The sequence below is a fragment of the Balaenoptera musculus genome, chromosome 4, assembly GCF_009873245.2.
Source record: "Balaenoptera musculus isolate JJ_BM4_2016_0621 chromosome 4, mBalMus1.pri.v3, whole genome shotgun sequence".
NCBI lineage: Eukaryota > Metazoa > Chordata > Mammalia > Artiodactyla > Balaenopteridae > Balaenoptera > Balaenoptera musculus.
In genome coordinates, this window is record NC_045788.1 from 56,354,890 (window position 1) to 56,370,813 (window position 15,924).

The following is a 15,924-nucleotide window of genomic DNA, read 5'->3' on the forward strand; positions in this document are numbered from 1 at the left end:
AACCGAGGCTCAGAGAGTTTAAAATGATTGCTCAGGGCCACAGAGGTAGTAACTGGCAGGGCCAAGACTCCAAAGCCTGTTCATTTGTCATTAGGCCCTGTTGCCTCCTATATATAATGCCTGACACTCGCAGACCAAGTCACACCCATTCCCAGCATCTTGCACTCCCTATACTGAGGCCTCCATGAGATCCATTATAATAACCTGATTCCTCAGACAGACCCTTCCATCTCCCTCTAACAGCATTACATTGTCCCCCCGAGGTATTATGAACTTACAGAGCTCTATATCAGGGGTTAGCCATCTTTTTCTGTAAAGAACCAGACACTAAATATTTTAAGCTTTGTGGGCTATACAGCCTCTGTTGCAACCACTCTACTCTGTTCCTGTAGTGTACAAGCAGACACTGCTTGTGGCTATCCTTCTATAAGACTGGAGAGATTCCATGAAAGAATCTGGATGTCATGAAGGAGGCAATCTTTCAGGCAGAGGAAGCAGCTGCTGAGATTACTAGGAAGCTGGAGAAACAGGAGAAGAAACGCTTGAAGAAGGAAAAGAAACAGCCGGCTGCAACTGCCCTGGCTTCTTCAGAAAATAGCAGTAGTACTCCAGAGGAGTGTGAGGAGATGAATGAAAAGACCCAAAAAGAAGAAGAAGCAAAAGCCCCAGAAGGCTCTTCAGGAGAATGGAAAACCCATCTGTCTCCTTCTCCAAACCCAAGAAAAAGAAACCTTTTCCCAAGGAGGGTCTGGTTAGTAGTGATAGTGAAGAGACAGCTGGCAGTGGAAGTCTTCCCAAGAGGAAGAATCTTTCCCCAAAGAGGAACCAGTTAGTGACCCTGAAGAGTCAGGAAACAAGAGTGTCTCCAAGAAAAAGAGGAAATTCTCTTCCAAGGAGGAGCCTCTCAGCAGAGGACCTGAAGAGGCTGCTGCCAGCAAGAGCAGCAGCTCCAAGGAAAAAAAAAAAGCTCCAAAAGCTGTCCCAGGAAAATCAGCATGGACATTTCCCTAGTGGGGCATAACTTGCGGAGATATTTCCCAACCCATCCCCTATAGCCCAATAAAAATAAAAACAAATCCACAAGAAAAAAAAAAGTAACTTGGTCTTCCAGCATATCAGGTAGGTATTACTGTGTATAACACCACCTCAAAATATAGTGGTTTAAAAACAATAATTATTTGTTCCCAATTCTTTGGGTCAGTGATTTGGGCTGGGCTCGGCTGAGATGGTTCACCTCTGCCCCGTGCGGTGCTGGCTGGGCGCATTTATATATATATCTAGGAGGGCTGGGACAGCAGGGCCTCTCTCCATGTGGTCCATGTGGTCTCTCATCTTCAAGGAGGCTAGCCCAGACTTCTTCACTTAGTAACAAAAGGGTTCTCAGTGAGCAGCCACAAAAGGAAAGCCTCAATGAATAAGCAGTCTTCCAGTCCTCTTTTTATGCCACATTGCTGATGTTCCAAGCCTAGGGTCAATATGGGATAGAACTCAACAAGGCTATGCACACAAGAGGCATGATTCCTTGAGAGTCATTACTGTAATACGTTACCTTACACATATAAATGAGTGTTCTGTGTGAATCTAAGACATTGTAAATTCACATCCCATGCTCTTAATCACCCCACCACACTTGCCTTCAAGAAAATTTCCCCTAATATTTTCTAGATGATGTCAGTTTCTTTATTAATTCTTAAGCTGCCACCTCCTGAAACATGAAGGCATTGCTGATCTCATCTCCAAGTGATTTCTTTCTGACTTAGAGCTACCATGAACCTCATTGTAAGTTTCACAAAGTACAAATTAAAGACAGATTATTTTTCACTCCTTAAGTCATTCATATTATTAGAAAGTGAATTTAACATAATTGCTCTCTAGGGACCTAGCTCATACCAAAAGTGGCATCAGTGCATTGAAAGACAACAGTGTTACCTCACTTTGTATAACACTTTAACTGTCGACACAGGACTTTCAGAGAGAAAGTACATTTGGACTTTCCCTATGGGCATCCGGGAATGCTAGCAGTATGGGAGGAGGGTCAAGTTTGGAAAGCCACTCTGAAGATAGGGTATGGAGAACTTTATATGTCATACTAAGGAGTTGGGGAACTTTAATGGGAGTAAAGAATGGATGACATAATCAGATTGGTATTTTAGGAAGATCTCTCAGGCAACAGAGGGGAGGATGGATTCAAGTGAGCAGAGACAAGCAAGGAGACCGATTGAGAGGCTTTTACAGTAGTCTGGATGAACGCCTGTAAAAACCCAAGTCCAAGTGACAGAGGGGATTGCTCTGATGTCAGACAACCTGGCCATATACTCCTGTTTGCTGCAGGACGTGTTTTTTTCCCTTTCATCAAGAATGGCTGAATAATAGAATCACGGTAGTGAGGTGGAGAGGTAGAATACAAAGATTGGTCTGTTTGCTCTTAACTATCAGGGATCCTCTGTACCCAGAGAATTAAGAAAGGACTCCCCATACCCTGAAATTTATGTCCTCCACTGCCCTTAATATAAATCTCCCACAGTTAAAAGAAAAAAAAAGAAAGAAAGAAATTGCATCATCATGTAAACAATAGCGGTATCCTTCTTGGAGAAAATAATGGAAGAAAATTAATGTAGCATTAGATTAAGCTCTATTAGTATAATTATACAATGGCTGTCCTAAAGAGGTATGTCACACAGACGATCTCTATTGTCACAAAGGACAATCTATACAAAAGAACAAAGGAAATAATTTTAATAAAACATCTTGCCCTGAGCAAGAAATGTGCTTCATGTATCATACATGAGAAAGGATAGTTTGATATAAAATGGAACTGTGACCTTGCCTATAAGAGTCCTCATTACTTAATGCCACTGAAAGTAAATTAATGGACTCCCAAAAGGTGTAAAATTCATTCTGCTTTGTGGCAATTGTTTGCTGACAGAGGAGTTTAAGAGGGGTATTTTCATGTGATTATTTAAACAAAGAGCTTCAAGGAATTCTCAGCAACCTTTCAAGTTTCACCTAAGGGCATTATAAAAGGACTCATCTGAGAGGGAAGACCCACCTTTGAAAGAGTTTATTAACAAGAGAAGATGGGTTCATATGCCACCTGCAAATTCAACAATTAGTGCTTTCAAATATAGCTAGAGCTACTTTATTTTAGATTTCTCTAATCAAATTCAACATTTGTTTAAAAAAAACAAACAAACAAAAAGCTGAGTTGTGAGCTGGCAACCCAGGAAGCGAATTGATTCCTTTAAAGTTTTGATCTGTACTTCATCAAGTCTGAACACCTTGTGTGACATTAAAGATCTTTATTATATATGTCTCCTTACCTTGTTTCCTGTCAGTCAAAACCACATACTCATATAGCTGCCTACCTTATCTTTACAAGGCACTTTACAGTTCATAAATTGCTTTTACATCTCATTAGATGTTCTCAATGACCTTGAGGTTAGGCAGAACAAATATTGGTATTATCATTTGACTATGAGCAATTTTAGCTTCAAAGTATCGAAGTGACTTGCTTAGTATCAGGAACTTAATCTGATTGCTAGCAATAGAGCAGCAAACAAGACAGGCAAAGTTCTTGCCCTCAGGGAGTTTGGCTTCTAGAGTGAGAGTACATATAAATATATATGTAAATATGTAATATAATGTCAGGAGAATAATAAATAGCAAGACTGTGACCACATGAGTCATCTGTCTCAGATCTGAGCTTTTCTTAGCATCCATCCATCATTAGAAAAACTATAGAGTGGCTGTCCTGGCACAATTTCTAGTATGACTCCAGCTAATCCCACTGCCCAGGGGGCAGCTGTGTAGGCCTCTACATTTTAGCCCTACTTGTCTATTCAACGTAGATGTTCGTGTGTCATCAGGGAGCTGCAGACCAGGGAAGTAGATGTCAGTGTTCCAGAAGCATTACTTAAAATGTGGCTTGTGGACACTAGAGAATGGCAATTACGAGGCGCCGGCATGGTTCACTGAGAACACGTCAGACAAGCCAGATCCACAGTACTTGCATTTGCAACAAGGTCATGGAAGGGGTACGTGGAGATGAAACTAGAGACATACTGTGTCTGCACTGTAAGACCCACACCAAAGTCTTACAGGAATGCTTTTAGCAATCAGGTTGACCATAAACATGTAAATGAAAATTTCATGGAGACCTTTAGTGAAATAAACATGTGAACGAAACATCTTTGCAGAGAAATGTGGCCTGCATGGCAATACAGTTAGGTGGATTTAAAATTAGCTAAGTAAACCTCCCTAAAAATCATGGTTCTTTGCTCAACTCACAGGAGGGCTGCACAAGAGAAGGCTTCACTCCTTGATCATAGTCAGCATTCTCAGCAATTATTTAAATGAGAATGTCAACATAACTCACATGAAAAAAGGCTGCCAGGGAAAGCTTATGTGTCAATACATGTTGAAAGGAAATAATCAGATCTTATTTCACTGCTAAGTGGAGACTGCCACTCAGTTCCAAACCAATTTCCAAAACACCAGGAGGAAGGCACTGTGAGCAAGGCTGAGGCAAGGCATAACCCCTGCCCTCCGGGGGCTCCTGTGAGCACCCACAGCTGCCCACTGCTGTCCCCACTACCGCCCTGTCACGGGCTGAACTGTGTCCTCCCCAAAATTTATACGCTGAAGTTCTAACCCCCAGTACCTCGGAATGTGACCGTATTTGAAAACAGGATCTTTAAAGAGATAGTTACACTAAAATAAGGTCATTTGGGTGGGCCCTAATCCAATCTGACTGGCATCCTTGTAATATGAGGAAATTAGGGCACAGACACACACAGAGGGAAGATGTGAAGACACTTAGAAGATGACTATCTACAAGACAAGGAGAGAGACCTTAAAAGTAAAAACCCTGCCAACACCTTGATTTCAGGCTTCTAGCTTCCAGAATTGTAAGAAAGTAAATTTCTCATAACTGTTTAAGCCACCCCATCTGTGGTACTTTGTTATGGCAGCTCTGGAAAACTAGATACAAGCCTCTGTCAGAACCTCTACCATTCCAGGCCTCTGCCCCACAAAGCCTCACTCCTGAATATCAACTTTCCTGCCCAAACTTCCATTCCTCTCCCTTCCCCAGGGTTTCTGCTCCCCCAGGCTGCCAGAGCAGTAGCCTCTTGGGAAATAATTACTGTGAGGATTATCAAGAAAGAAGGGTCCTCTTTTGCCCCTGGGAGCTTTTAAGGAAGCAAAGAATAGATCCGATTTCGTATAAAATCAGTATTACACAATATTACAATATTAGTCATGCTGGGGTCAGCTGACTTATAAACAACCATAACATAACCCATTTAGAAAACAAAGGTCTTCCTTTGAATTTGCAAACGCAGTTGTCTATTCGTTCACTCAATGTGTATTTACTGAGCCCTTGCTCTGCACCAAGCCCTCTGCTAGCTAGTCCTTTTCACATTTATCGTGTCACAGAAGGAAGTGTGAGGGCATGTCAAGAGGAAATGGGAAGTTGTTGTTCAGAGGGTCAAAGGCACAGAAGGGTCCACAGCATCTTCAAAGAAGAGAAAGAAGTTTGCCACAGCTGGAGTAAAATGTGTATTGGATACAGGAGCAGGAGATGAAGTCAAGAGATAGATTGGGGTGGTGTATAAGAGTTTTTTCTGCCACACTAAGGGGTTTTGGAGCCCATTCTGTGCATAATGGAGAATCAACAGATGTTTTTAAAGGAACACAAGATGTGATTATCTTTAAAATTATAACCCTGGAAGAAGTGAGGTAAGATGGGGGTAGGGAAGGAGAAGTGTCAGGGGGCTAAGTTCACAAGTTCTTTAGAGACCTGAAATAATGAATCTCATTACTATGAGGTCCTAAAGTTATGAATCTGTGCATTGATCTAATAGAATTGCTCAAGTGTGTGCATATGAAACACAACTCCTACATACATATGTGTGGACATTTTGCATACTTATGAGCTGACCCAAACTTAATTCAATTCATCAGCACTAAAAATAAAGCTATTATTGCTTTTAGTAACTTACTGCAATTGTCCATGCTTTCTATTCTTCAATAGCAAGTGATTATAACATTAAACAGTTTATATATTATGTGATTTTTTAACTGCTTAAGACTTTATAAAATGGCACATTTCCATTACCAAATCACAGGGGCAGAAGGTTCATTTTTCCTTAGTAATGAAGCTCTCATCTCAAGAGGCCCAATTCATAAAAAGATATTTACATAGCTTAGTGGGTTTTTTCTCTTTCTCCTGCTTTTTATGAGAGGAAAGGAGGAATAGGGGAGGAATCTAAATCAAATAGAAAATTAAAGCCAAGGCAAAAATAAAATGAAAATCCTTAATGACTGGTGTAGTGAATTGGGTGAGTGGTGTCATAGGAAAAAAGGAAATCACACAGGCTTGTAGGAAAAACCTCTTTCAAACAAAAAAGGAAAATGGATGGGCATGTGACCCACAGGGGAATTCAGACTGCTTCTTATTTTATAAATAGCAGCTGCCACCTTTTGTTGCGTTCCTAAAATAGTTTGCATGTCATTAACAGAAGACAACAGATAAGTGAAGTGTATCATGGCAGCTTTCCTCAATGAAAATAATTAACCTTCAACAAAAAAAAAAGAGAGGAGAGGAGGGAAGGAGGGGGAAGAGTGTGGAGGTTGTGAAGGTAATAACAAAGAACATTAAAACAGGAACCCTAGTTCAAGCCAGGCATGTCATGGGCGATGGCAGTGACCATGCGGGGTGGAGTTTAGTCATGGGGACAGTATTGTAATTCAACAAATGTAGCTGAGCCCTCACTGTGTGCAAAATTCTACACAATTCAGAGACGAATGAGAGGCAATTCCTGCCTTCCAGGGACTCACCATTGAGGACGAGTGATTATGCAAGAATATCAACACCTATAATACAAGACAGGATATGAGATACATCATGAGACATAAAATCATAGGTCTCTGGGAGTCAGCGGTAAAAAAGAAACACTTGGATGATTTGGAAAAGCATCACGGAAGGAGTCATGCATGAGTCCTTTCCTACTTAGAGGATGAGTAGGATTTTAATACAGGAGATGAAGGGGATGAGCAGTAGAGGGAGGCAATATCCCAAGCAGAGGGTAAAGGATGAAGAGGCAGCAAACCACAGAGATAAGGGAAAGAAAGCAGTACAGCCAAGAAAAGTTTTATTAGTAGGTGGCCAGAGTAGGTTTTTGCTGATTTTTTAGATTAGAAAAAAAAATTGTTAATTTGAGGGAGAAGAATGAAGCTGAGCTTTCCCACCGGAAAGTTAAGTATGAAATGGGCGTCCACCCACCTCCATCCCCACGCACGGAGCCAGAAGCATCACTACTGCCAATACACACTAATTTGGCAAAGAAAAAGAAAATAACTCTCCACGAGATTCTCAAAGCAGCCTTTAAACTCCTTCCCCCTCCCCCTGGAATTCTCAAGGGCAGAGTAATTCTCTGTTGGTGGGGAAAAGGGTTGTGCTGTGCACGGTAGGATGTCTAACAGCACCCCTGGGCTCTACACACTGCATATCAACACTAGTGGTGACAGTCAAAGAACTTCCAGAAGGGAGCCGGGACTAAAGAAAAGTGAGTGACGTTAAATAAAATAAACAAAGGAAAATGTTTAAACTAGAAGATTCCTTAGAGGTATAATGATAACAACAACAACAACTAACATTTTTAGTGGTACATGCCAGTGTTCTAAAGTCTTTATTGTATTGATGTTAGGTGGATTTAAAATTAGCTGAATAAACCTACCAAGATTGTGGCCCATTGTTCAACTCATGGGAGGGGTATACAAAAAGGCCTCAAACCTTATAAAGTAAATAAAATTATTATCCCCATTTTACAGGTGATGAAATTGAGGACCAATGCCATATAGTTCTTAAGTTTTAAATCCAAGGTTTGAACCAGATCATCTGACTTCTAGCCAAAAAGTTTAATCTCTCTACTGTATTGCTTCCACTGTAAAGTAGCTAATTCGCTGATTCTGTTAAGTAGGAAGCTGAGGCTTGGGGAGGTGATGTGATTTGCCAAAGGTCACCCACTTGGTGGTAACCGCTCTGTGGCTAAAATCTAGGTCTTCTGACTCATTCTTCCTGAAAGAGTGCTCAAGGTGCTCAAGGAATGTGCACAAAGGAGATTGCTTCCTTGTCCTGGGAGACCTGGGTGTAGGAGAGGTTGGAGAGAGTAACAGGTAACAATGGAATAGAAAGCATTTTCAGATTCAATCTGATGCCCATATTAAAAGAACTGACTCCTGGAAGTACACACACACACACACACACACACACACGCACGCACGCAAACAGCCTACAAGGAAACAGAGCACATGGCTGATGTTTGTTTGAACCTGTAGAGATCTAAAGAGATCTAGCAAGAGTCAAAATGCCTGTATTGTTTCTCAAAAACATTTAAACCTATTCAAAGAAAACTCTGTGATTAAAGTTTCCAATTCAGGGTAATCCCACTAAAATTCCAATCTAAAATATAAGAAGCATTTTCAGTTGCTTTGAGGGTTGACATAGATGTTTTGACTCTCCCTTAATTGTGCAACCTTGTGGCATTTAGAAAGAGAAAGAGGGTCTGATTACACCGCCACTGCCCAACCTCTAGAGAGGCGAGCTGCCCACACCCGACAGGTGCTCCCATCTGCTAGGCAGAGAAAATGAGTGGTCCAGACTCATTATCTCAGCCCTCAGTGTCTCAGAGCAGCAAGCTCTGACCTTAGGGAGAAAATACAGAATACAGACTGAAAGTGAAATTGATGACCCACAGCACAGTTTTCTGGTCAATCAAAAAACGGGGGGCTTAATGAGGAGCAGAAAAAGGCTACACTGCATGAGAAACTGTACGTTTCAGCCCACTTCACCCTGTTCTGTGTCTGTCCTTGTTTCCCTGAAAACCAAGAGCCTAGGAACAGTTATGTGTACCTTTGTGAAACAGTAGCTTCTGTGCTTATAAATGAGCATTTATCATATCTGTGTGCTCTGGTTTACTCAACATGTGAGATAATAATGTAATCACTGACAACACAGAGGCAGAAACTGGCAACACGACTTCAACTCATTGGGTAGCTATGGAGACAGAGACACTGCATTTCATGAGCCACATGTTCAAAGGAGCACACACTTTTGGCCAAGAGATCTCAAGAAGTCTGTTCTACTAACAAAAAACAGAATCATTCTTTTATCATCTCTCAATGTGCATGTTACTGGGTCACTGGGGACCAGAGTCAGCTTGCTCCCACTACCCTTTTTCTCTGAAGGACTGTCGCACAGTGCTAGGTGATGTGGAATTGTGTCACTCAGGAAATAACCCAGTCAAACATAAAGTTTTATTGCTTTCATGCATCAGTAGTTAAAATTTACTAAGAATTATCTATGCACCAGGACTGTATTGAGCACTTTACATGTAAAGCCTTATCTTATTAACTCTTTTCCACATCCCTATAAAGAAGTGTTATTGCTATCCCCATTTTACAGGTGAGGAAATGGGTTTTAAGTGTCTCTTCCAGGGATATATAGCCAATAAGAGGCAACTGGGATTAGAACACATTAGGTGTGTCAGACTTTAGAATCAGTGTTCTTAACCACTCTATGCTGCACATAACAAATAGCTATTGAGCACCTATACAGCCACTGTGCCGGCCTCTGAGGCTACTGTGAATACTGATATTGTCTTTGTCCTTAAAGAGGTTGTAGTTGGGTTAGGGAAACAGATAAGTAAAATAATGACTGCAGTGTAACTGCTAGCCCCGATGAACACAGAGGTTGCTTATCCAAGTGTAGAGGACAGGCACCTGACATGCACGAAGGTCTGTGCTAACACTGGTGGCATGATTTCATATACCCATAATAACATACCATAGTGAACATTTGATTTCTACACGCTGAGGAAGCTGATAGTGTATTCTAAACTACCGTTTTCCATATCTTCACTTATGTTTGGAGAATTCTTTAAATTCTTAGCAATATTCACATTGATGAGTGTCCCAAAACCCTGCCCTTTCAGTTTCTGAAACTCCTCTCCTTCAAGGATGTCCGCCTTCCTATCTCAGCCACTCACTCCCAGGGTCACACTCACAGGCAAGTCCTTACCAAAATCTGCAATGCATCTAAATTTGAAGCATCCCACTGTCTGACCACCACCTCCTGTCTGTTCAGCTCATTTCCTCTTGTACCTTGCCAAAAGCCACTGGGGGCACCAAGATCTACAATCCATTGGTCATACTGACCTTTCATTGTTTCTTGCCACCTTCCTGTCCTTATTTCACCTTCTCTCTTAACCAACATAAAGTTCACAACCCATTATTTTTCATCATGCCCTTGCATGCATCCTCAATCCCACTGCCCTCTCATACTTCATCAGACTTAGCAAAATCTCAAGCCTGGTTAAAGTCAGCTCTCCACTTATTCTGCACTCCTACACATGCCACTGAAAATAGTTGGATACAAACACACAACAATGGAAAATAGTCTCACTTTGTATTCACGACCAAAAACCTCAGGTGGGTCTAAGGACAAGCATATTAGGTTTCCCTAGCCTATTGCCAAGTATAATATTCTTCTATTTCATATTTTATTATTTCTCATATCTCCAGCCACTACTCCTGCATCTTCACTCTCAGCTCATGATCTTAATTCCTACTTCAATAAAAACAGAAGCAACAATAAAAGAACTCCTTCAAGCTCCCACCATCACACTGACTCAGCATCTGTGTTCCTAAGTCTGGATTTCCCTCCTCTTATTACAGATGAACTCTCTGAACGCCTATGGGAAGCCAAACCCTTCAGCTGTGCACTAGATTCCATGCCCACCCAAGATAGGGCTCAGACACCGCATCATTAAATTTTTCTTCTCCACAGAACCTTTACCATCAGCCTAAAGGCAAAAACTACTATTCTGCCATCCTTCAAGAGTCCTCCCTTGAGTCCACCTCCCTACAGGAACTGCCTTACTTTTCTGCCTTTCTTTACCATAAAGTTCCTTTTAACATCCGCATATTTCACTCTCTCCAGTTCTTCTCCTTCCTTTCTTTTTTAAATACACTTCCAGTAGACTTTTGCCCACATAACTCCACCAACTGTTTTCATCAAGTTTACAAAACCTCTATTTGTCAGATCAAAACATCAGTGCTTAGGCCTCACTTTATTTCCATTTGAGAAGCATTTGACACAGCTGATCTCAACCCTCCCTCCTCCTTTCTTCACTTGGTTCAGAACATCACGCTCTTCTGACATTCTTTTTCTCAGTATCCTTTGTTTATTCCTCATCTCTCCTACCTCTACTTTCCTCTTTCAACACTCACTCCCTGGGTGACTTAACTTAATGCCATGGTTTTAAATATCTCTTAGAAACTCACAACTCCTTATATTTCTACCCCAGGCTCCAGACCCATAGATCCAGCTGCCTACTTCACACCTCCACTTGGGTATCTAGCATATATCTTAAACTTAAACGTTTTGAGTTGAATGCCTGATTTTCCTCCAAACCGATATCACCCACACTCATTTCTTCTCAATTAATGATAAATTCTCAGTTTCTCAAGTCAAAAGTTTAGGAGAGCTCCTTGACTCCTCTTTCTCATTTCCTACACCTAATCCATCACGAAGTCTGATTGACCTTACCTTCAAAATAGAGCCAAGGGGCTTCCCTGGTGGCGCAGTGGTTGAGAATCTGCCTGCCAATGCAGGGGACATGGGTTCGAGCCCTGATCTGGGAAGATCCCACATGCCGCGGAGCAACTGGGCCCGTGAGCCACAACTACTCAGCCTGCGCGTCTGGAGCCTGTGCTCCGCAACAAGAGAGGCTTTGATAGTGAGAGGCCCGCGCACCGCGATGAAGAGTGGCCCCCGCTCGCCGCAACTGGAGAAAGCCCTCGCACAGAAATGAAGACCCAACACAGCCAAAAATAAATTAATTAATTAATTTAAAAAATATATATAGCCAAAATCTGACGCCACCATTTCCACCACACTAATCCAAACTTCCTTTATCTCTCACCTCAATTATTGCAGGTCTTCCTGCTTCTAACTTCTCCCGCTATAGTCTATTCCCAACAGAGCATTCGGAATGACCCTGTTAAAGGGCAAGGCAGCTCATGACACTACTCTTCTCAAAACACACTTCTCTCAGAATAGACGCCAAAGTCTTCACGATGGCCTTCCAGACCCTTCACAATCTGGCCATCACAACCTGACCTCATCTACTGCTCTCTCCTTGCTCGGTCCAGTTCAGCCCCAAGGACCTCCCTACGATTCCTAGAGCAGGGTGGGCATGCTCCTGCCTCAGGCCCTCTTTTACCTACTGCTCTCCTTGCCTAGAAAGCTCTTCTCCCAGAATTCCACATGGCTCACTCCCAAATTCCCAGCGAGGCTTTCTGACCACCATAATTATACCTGCAACTCCTGCACTTCCTATCCTCCTTTCCCACCTAACGTTTCCCTAGAACACTCATTATCTTCAACTATAATACATAACTTATGTATTTCCTTTAATAATTGTTACAAAAGAAGGGACGCTCCAGGAGAGCAGAGATGTGTATTGTTTTGAGTCCTCGGAACCATAGGTCTGGCATATAATAGATATTCAGCAAATATATTTTAAATATGTTGAATGAAGGATAATATAATTTTAAAATATGATTTTGATTCAATTTTAATTCACTCACCAGCATGTCCTATTATAAAAGCTATTTGTATTGAAAAACCTAGTGAGCCTTTTAATAAGCGTTGGTGAAAAGCCTGGTGTATTTAAATTACTGAGTACTAAACACCAGCCAAGACTCCTAGAACCTGATGAGGTTTAAAATAATGGAGTTATTCCTCTAAGTTTAATTGAGCTAGGTACCAGCTACCACGTCTCTGAGGGCAATCTAAGGAGACCAAGGTGAAGTCAAGTTTAGAAGGATGAATGGCCAGTTTCCCATAGGGATTGATTTCTGTAGATGTCAGGACTTCTGACACACCTGCTTGGGGTAGAGTCAGGACAAAACCTGAACAAGGGCAAGCACGGGTAAGTACAGACTGCAAGTTAGCACTGGAGCACTTTTTCCTTAGGTGTTTAAAAAAAAGTGTCTGCTTTGATAAATATAGGAAATCTTTGATCAGTGTTTACACATTTTCTTGGAAAAGCATATCTAAAAGTGGGACTACCTGCTCTGCTCTAGACCATTTCTGGGGACAAGAGAACAGTCTCAGTTTTAGGCATACCACGAATAGTAGAGGCCAGAGTATAAACTAGAGAGTCCACAGCATCATTACGAAACAAGGACTAATACTGAAACTTTTAGGTCAAGTGGCTAGAGGAGTTTCTGGCCTCCTGTCAGGCAGGTAGCAGCATGCTGGTTCTCAGGAGCCTCTCCATGTGGAATAACCATAATAATCATAATATCAACCATTTATTAACACATATTATGTGTCAGGTCCATTAAGTACTTTATTATCTCATAAATGTTCAAAACACTTATATATTATTCCCATTCTAAAGATGAGAATACTGAGGCTCAGAGAGGCTAAGCAGCTGCCTAAACTCACCAGCTAATATGAAATGGGATCAGTATCCAAACTCAAGTGTCTGATTGCAGGTCAATGTGAATGCTCCTATACTAGGCTGAAAAGTGGGTTTAGAGAAAGCACTCAGGCCTGTTGGGGGGCAGCAGTTTAGGGGACGCAGGCTGGCATCGTGGCCGGGCTCAGGTCCCAGTAAGGAACTGGAGGTCACCCAGAGCACAAGTCCACCCTGAGAGCCTGAACACAATCAGTGATTCCAGTGACAAGACTAGTTGGGTGAGCACCAATGACCAGGGCTGCAGGCCAATTTTTGGCAGACTGAGAGGGGGCCAGACCATGGAGACACAGTTACACACAAAGATGGATAATTCAGGCGGGGACCTACAGGAGGGCTCCTTCATTGCCCTCCTCTCTCCCTAATACCCAAATTCTGCCTTCACATCCTCCTCACCATCTGTTTTTCTCCTCCAGCCTCCACCACTGTCTCCAAGCTCACCTCATTGCCTCTGCAAAGAGAGGGTCCTGGGATATTGGGTTTGATTGTACCACCTCCCTCCTCCTTAGGAGACCTCTTAGCCCCCCGTGATTTCATCAAATATTCTACCCTAAGCTCCAAGTTTTCCATTAGCACCCAGGTAACAATAACCCACAAAGAGGCAGAACATAACGCACTTGGGGGTACAGTAACCTCTCACAGCAGATGCCCTTAAGGCAGTCCCTGAGGCCTGATATACAAATCTGAGGTAGCAGAGTCAATATGCTGATACTCTAAGCAATTTTCTCATGTTTTGCCTGACACTCACTTATTCCTGACCTTTCCATGCCAGGGAAAGATAATACCTCCCATTTGTTTAGCATTTTACAGGTTACAAAACACTTTCAGCTGCATTACCTCACTAAATCCTCCCAAGAGTATTAAAGGCATTACTGCCCATGTCAGATGAAGAGATGGAGATTCAGAAAAGGCGAGTGGCCTTCCCTGGTCAGCCTCAGGCAGCAGTAAGAGCCCAGAGCCAATTGCCCCCTTCACTGCAGCCAAGAGAATGGCTCAACCTGTCAGACAGGAGAAGGCTTCTTAAGCCTAATTTTCGTTTCCTCATGACATAACCGTTGCTCCCATTAGTATAAGGAAAACCAAATGAAACAAGAACAGATGTCAGAACTCTGGGAATGGGAAATCAAACTCTCCCAGGCTGACATTAATTCACAATCCTTGGCTCAGGGATTTCTCTCTATCCTCCATTTGTGTGTAGTAGTTTTTTGTTTTGTTTTGTTTTCTTTTTTTTAACATCTTTATTGGAGTATAATTGCTTTACAATGTTTGTAGTAGTTTTATAAATGATATTGCTTTCCTTGTGTAAAACACTGGAAGCCATAAGAAGATTTGTATGAAGGACAACTTTAAACTCTGAACAGCAAAAGAAATCACAAGAGGGAGGACAATGAGAAGGACGAGACACAAGAAGGCAGGGGGAGGGGGTCACACACAGGAAGCCTGGACCTGCAGGGGAGCTGGGTCAGCACTTGGCCCTCTCTCTTCTCGGGAAGCAATCTGTGTTGGCCCAAATGAAGCACCACCGTCCCCCCCTTCCCCCAAGCCCCTGGCCCCACTTGCTTTGTCTTCCTACCGACAGCTCCGAGCTGCATTTCCCAGCTTTCTCCCGACACTCCTGGTCTGTAGTCTATACACCATGTAGAGAAAACCTGAATTTATCAGAAATTAGCCAAAAAGGCATAGAAAGAGGGAGAAGGTAGGAAAAAAAAAAAAAAGAGGAAAACCTGGCCATATTACTTAAGAAAACCAAAACAGAATTTCTTTTTGTTTGTCTCACAGCCTGATGGGAATGGCTGATCAAAATGGGGTTGCCTTGGGAAATATTTTGAGTAGGCTGATCACCTCACTCCTGACATGAGCCCACAACACGCAGTCACCAGTACATGACAACGCGAAAGACCTCCCCAAGTGGGATTCTTCTGACCGTCTGTATCAGAAAGAGAAAGGACAGAAAGATATGCAAATTTTGTTGTATTTTATGTGTAGGCACTCAAGTGGGGGAGTGGGGAAGGAGAGGAGACCAACATGTCCTGGAATAACATGGGGACACGTAGCACCCTGTCACGCCAGGCTTCCCTCAGTCACCGGTATGACTGTGACTTTCCCATCACCTTACAGGGCTCAGTTTAAATAGGACCTATACACCTTTCCTGACCCCCTTTCTAAAACAGATCCTTCCATCATTCCCTACACAGCACCCTGTTTACACCTTTCTTAACACTTAACAATAAGCTGTAATTGTTTTGTTCACATATCAATGTGTCTCTTTGTTGGTGTGCTCCCCAAAAATATGCAAGCTACATTAGCATGTTTACTTTCACTACTAATGTGAGGTATTATTAAGTAAGGGCTCATTTTATATCAATGGAATGAA

The 15,924-nt window shown here is 42.3% G+C and overlaps 1 pseudogene; it reads left to right on the forward strand.

Annotated features, from left to right (window-relative positions):
- Positions 1–464: 464 nt before the first annotated feature.
- On the forward strand, positions 465–1,011 carry LOC118893975 (annotated as a pseudogene).
- The last annotated feature ends 14,913 nt before the right edge of the window (positions 1,012–15,924 follow it).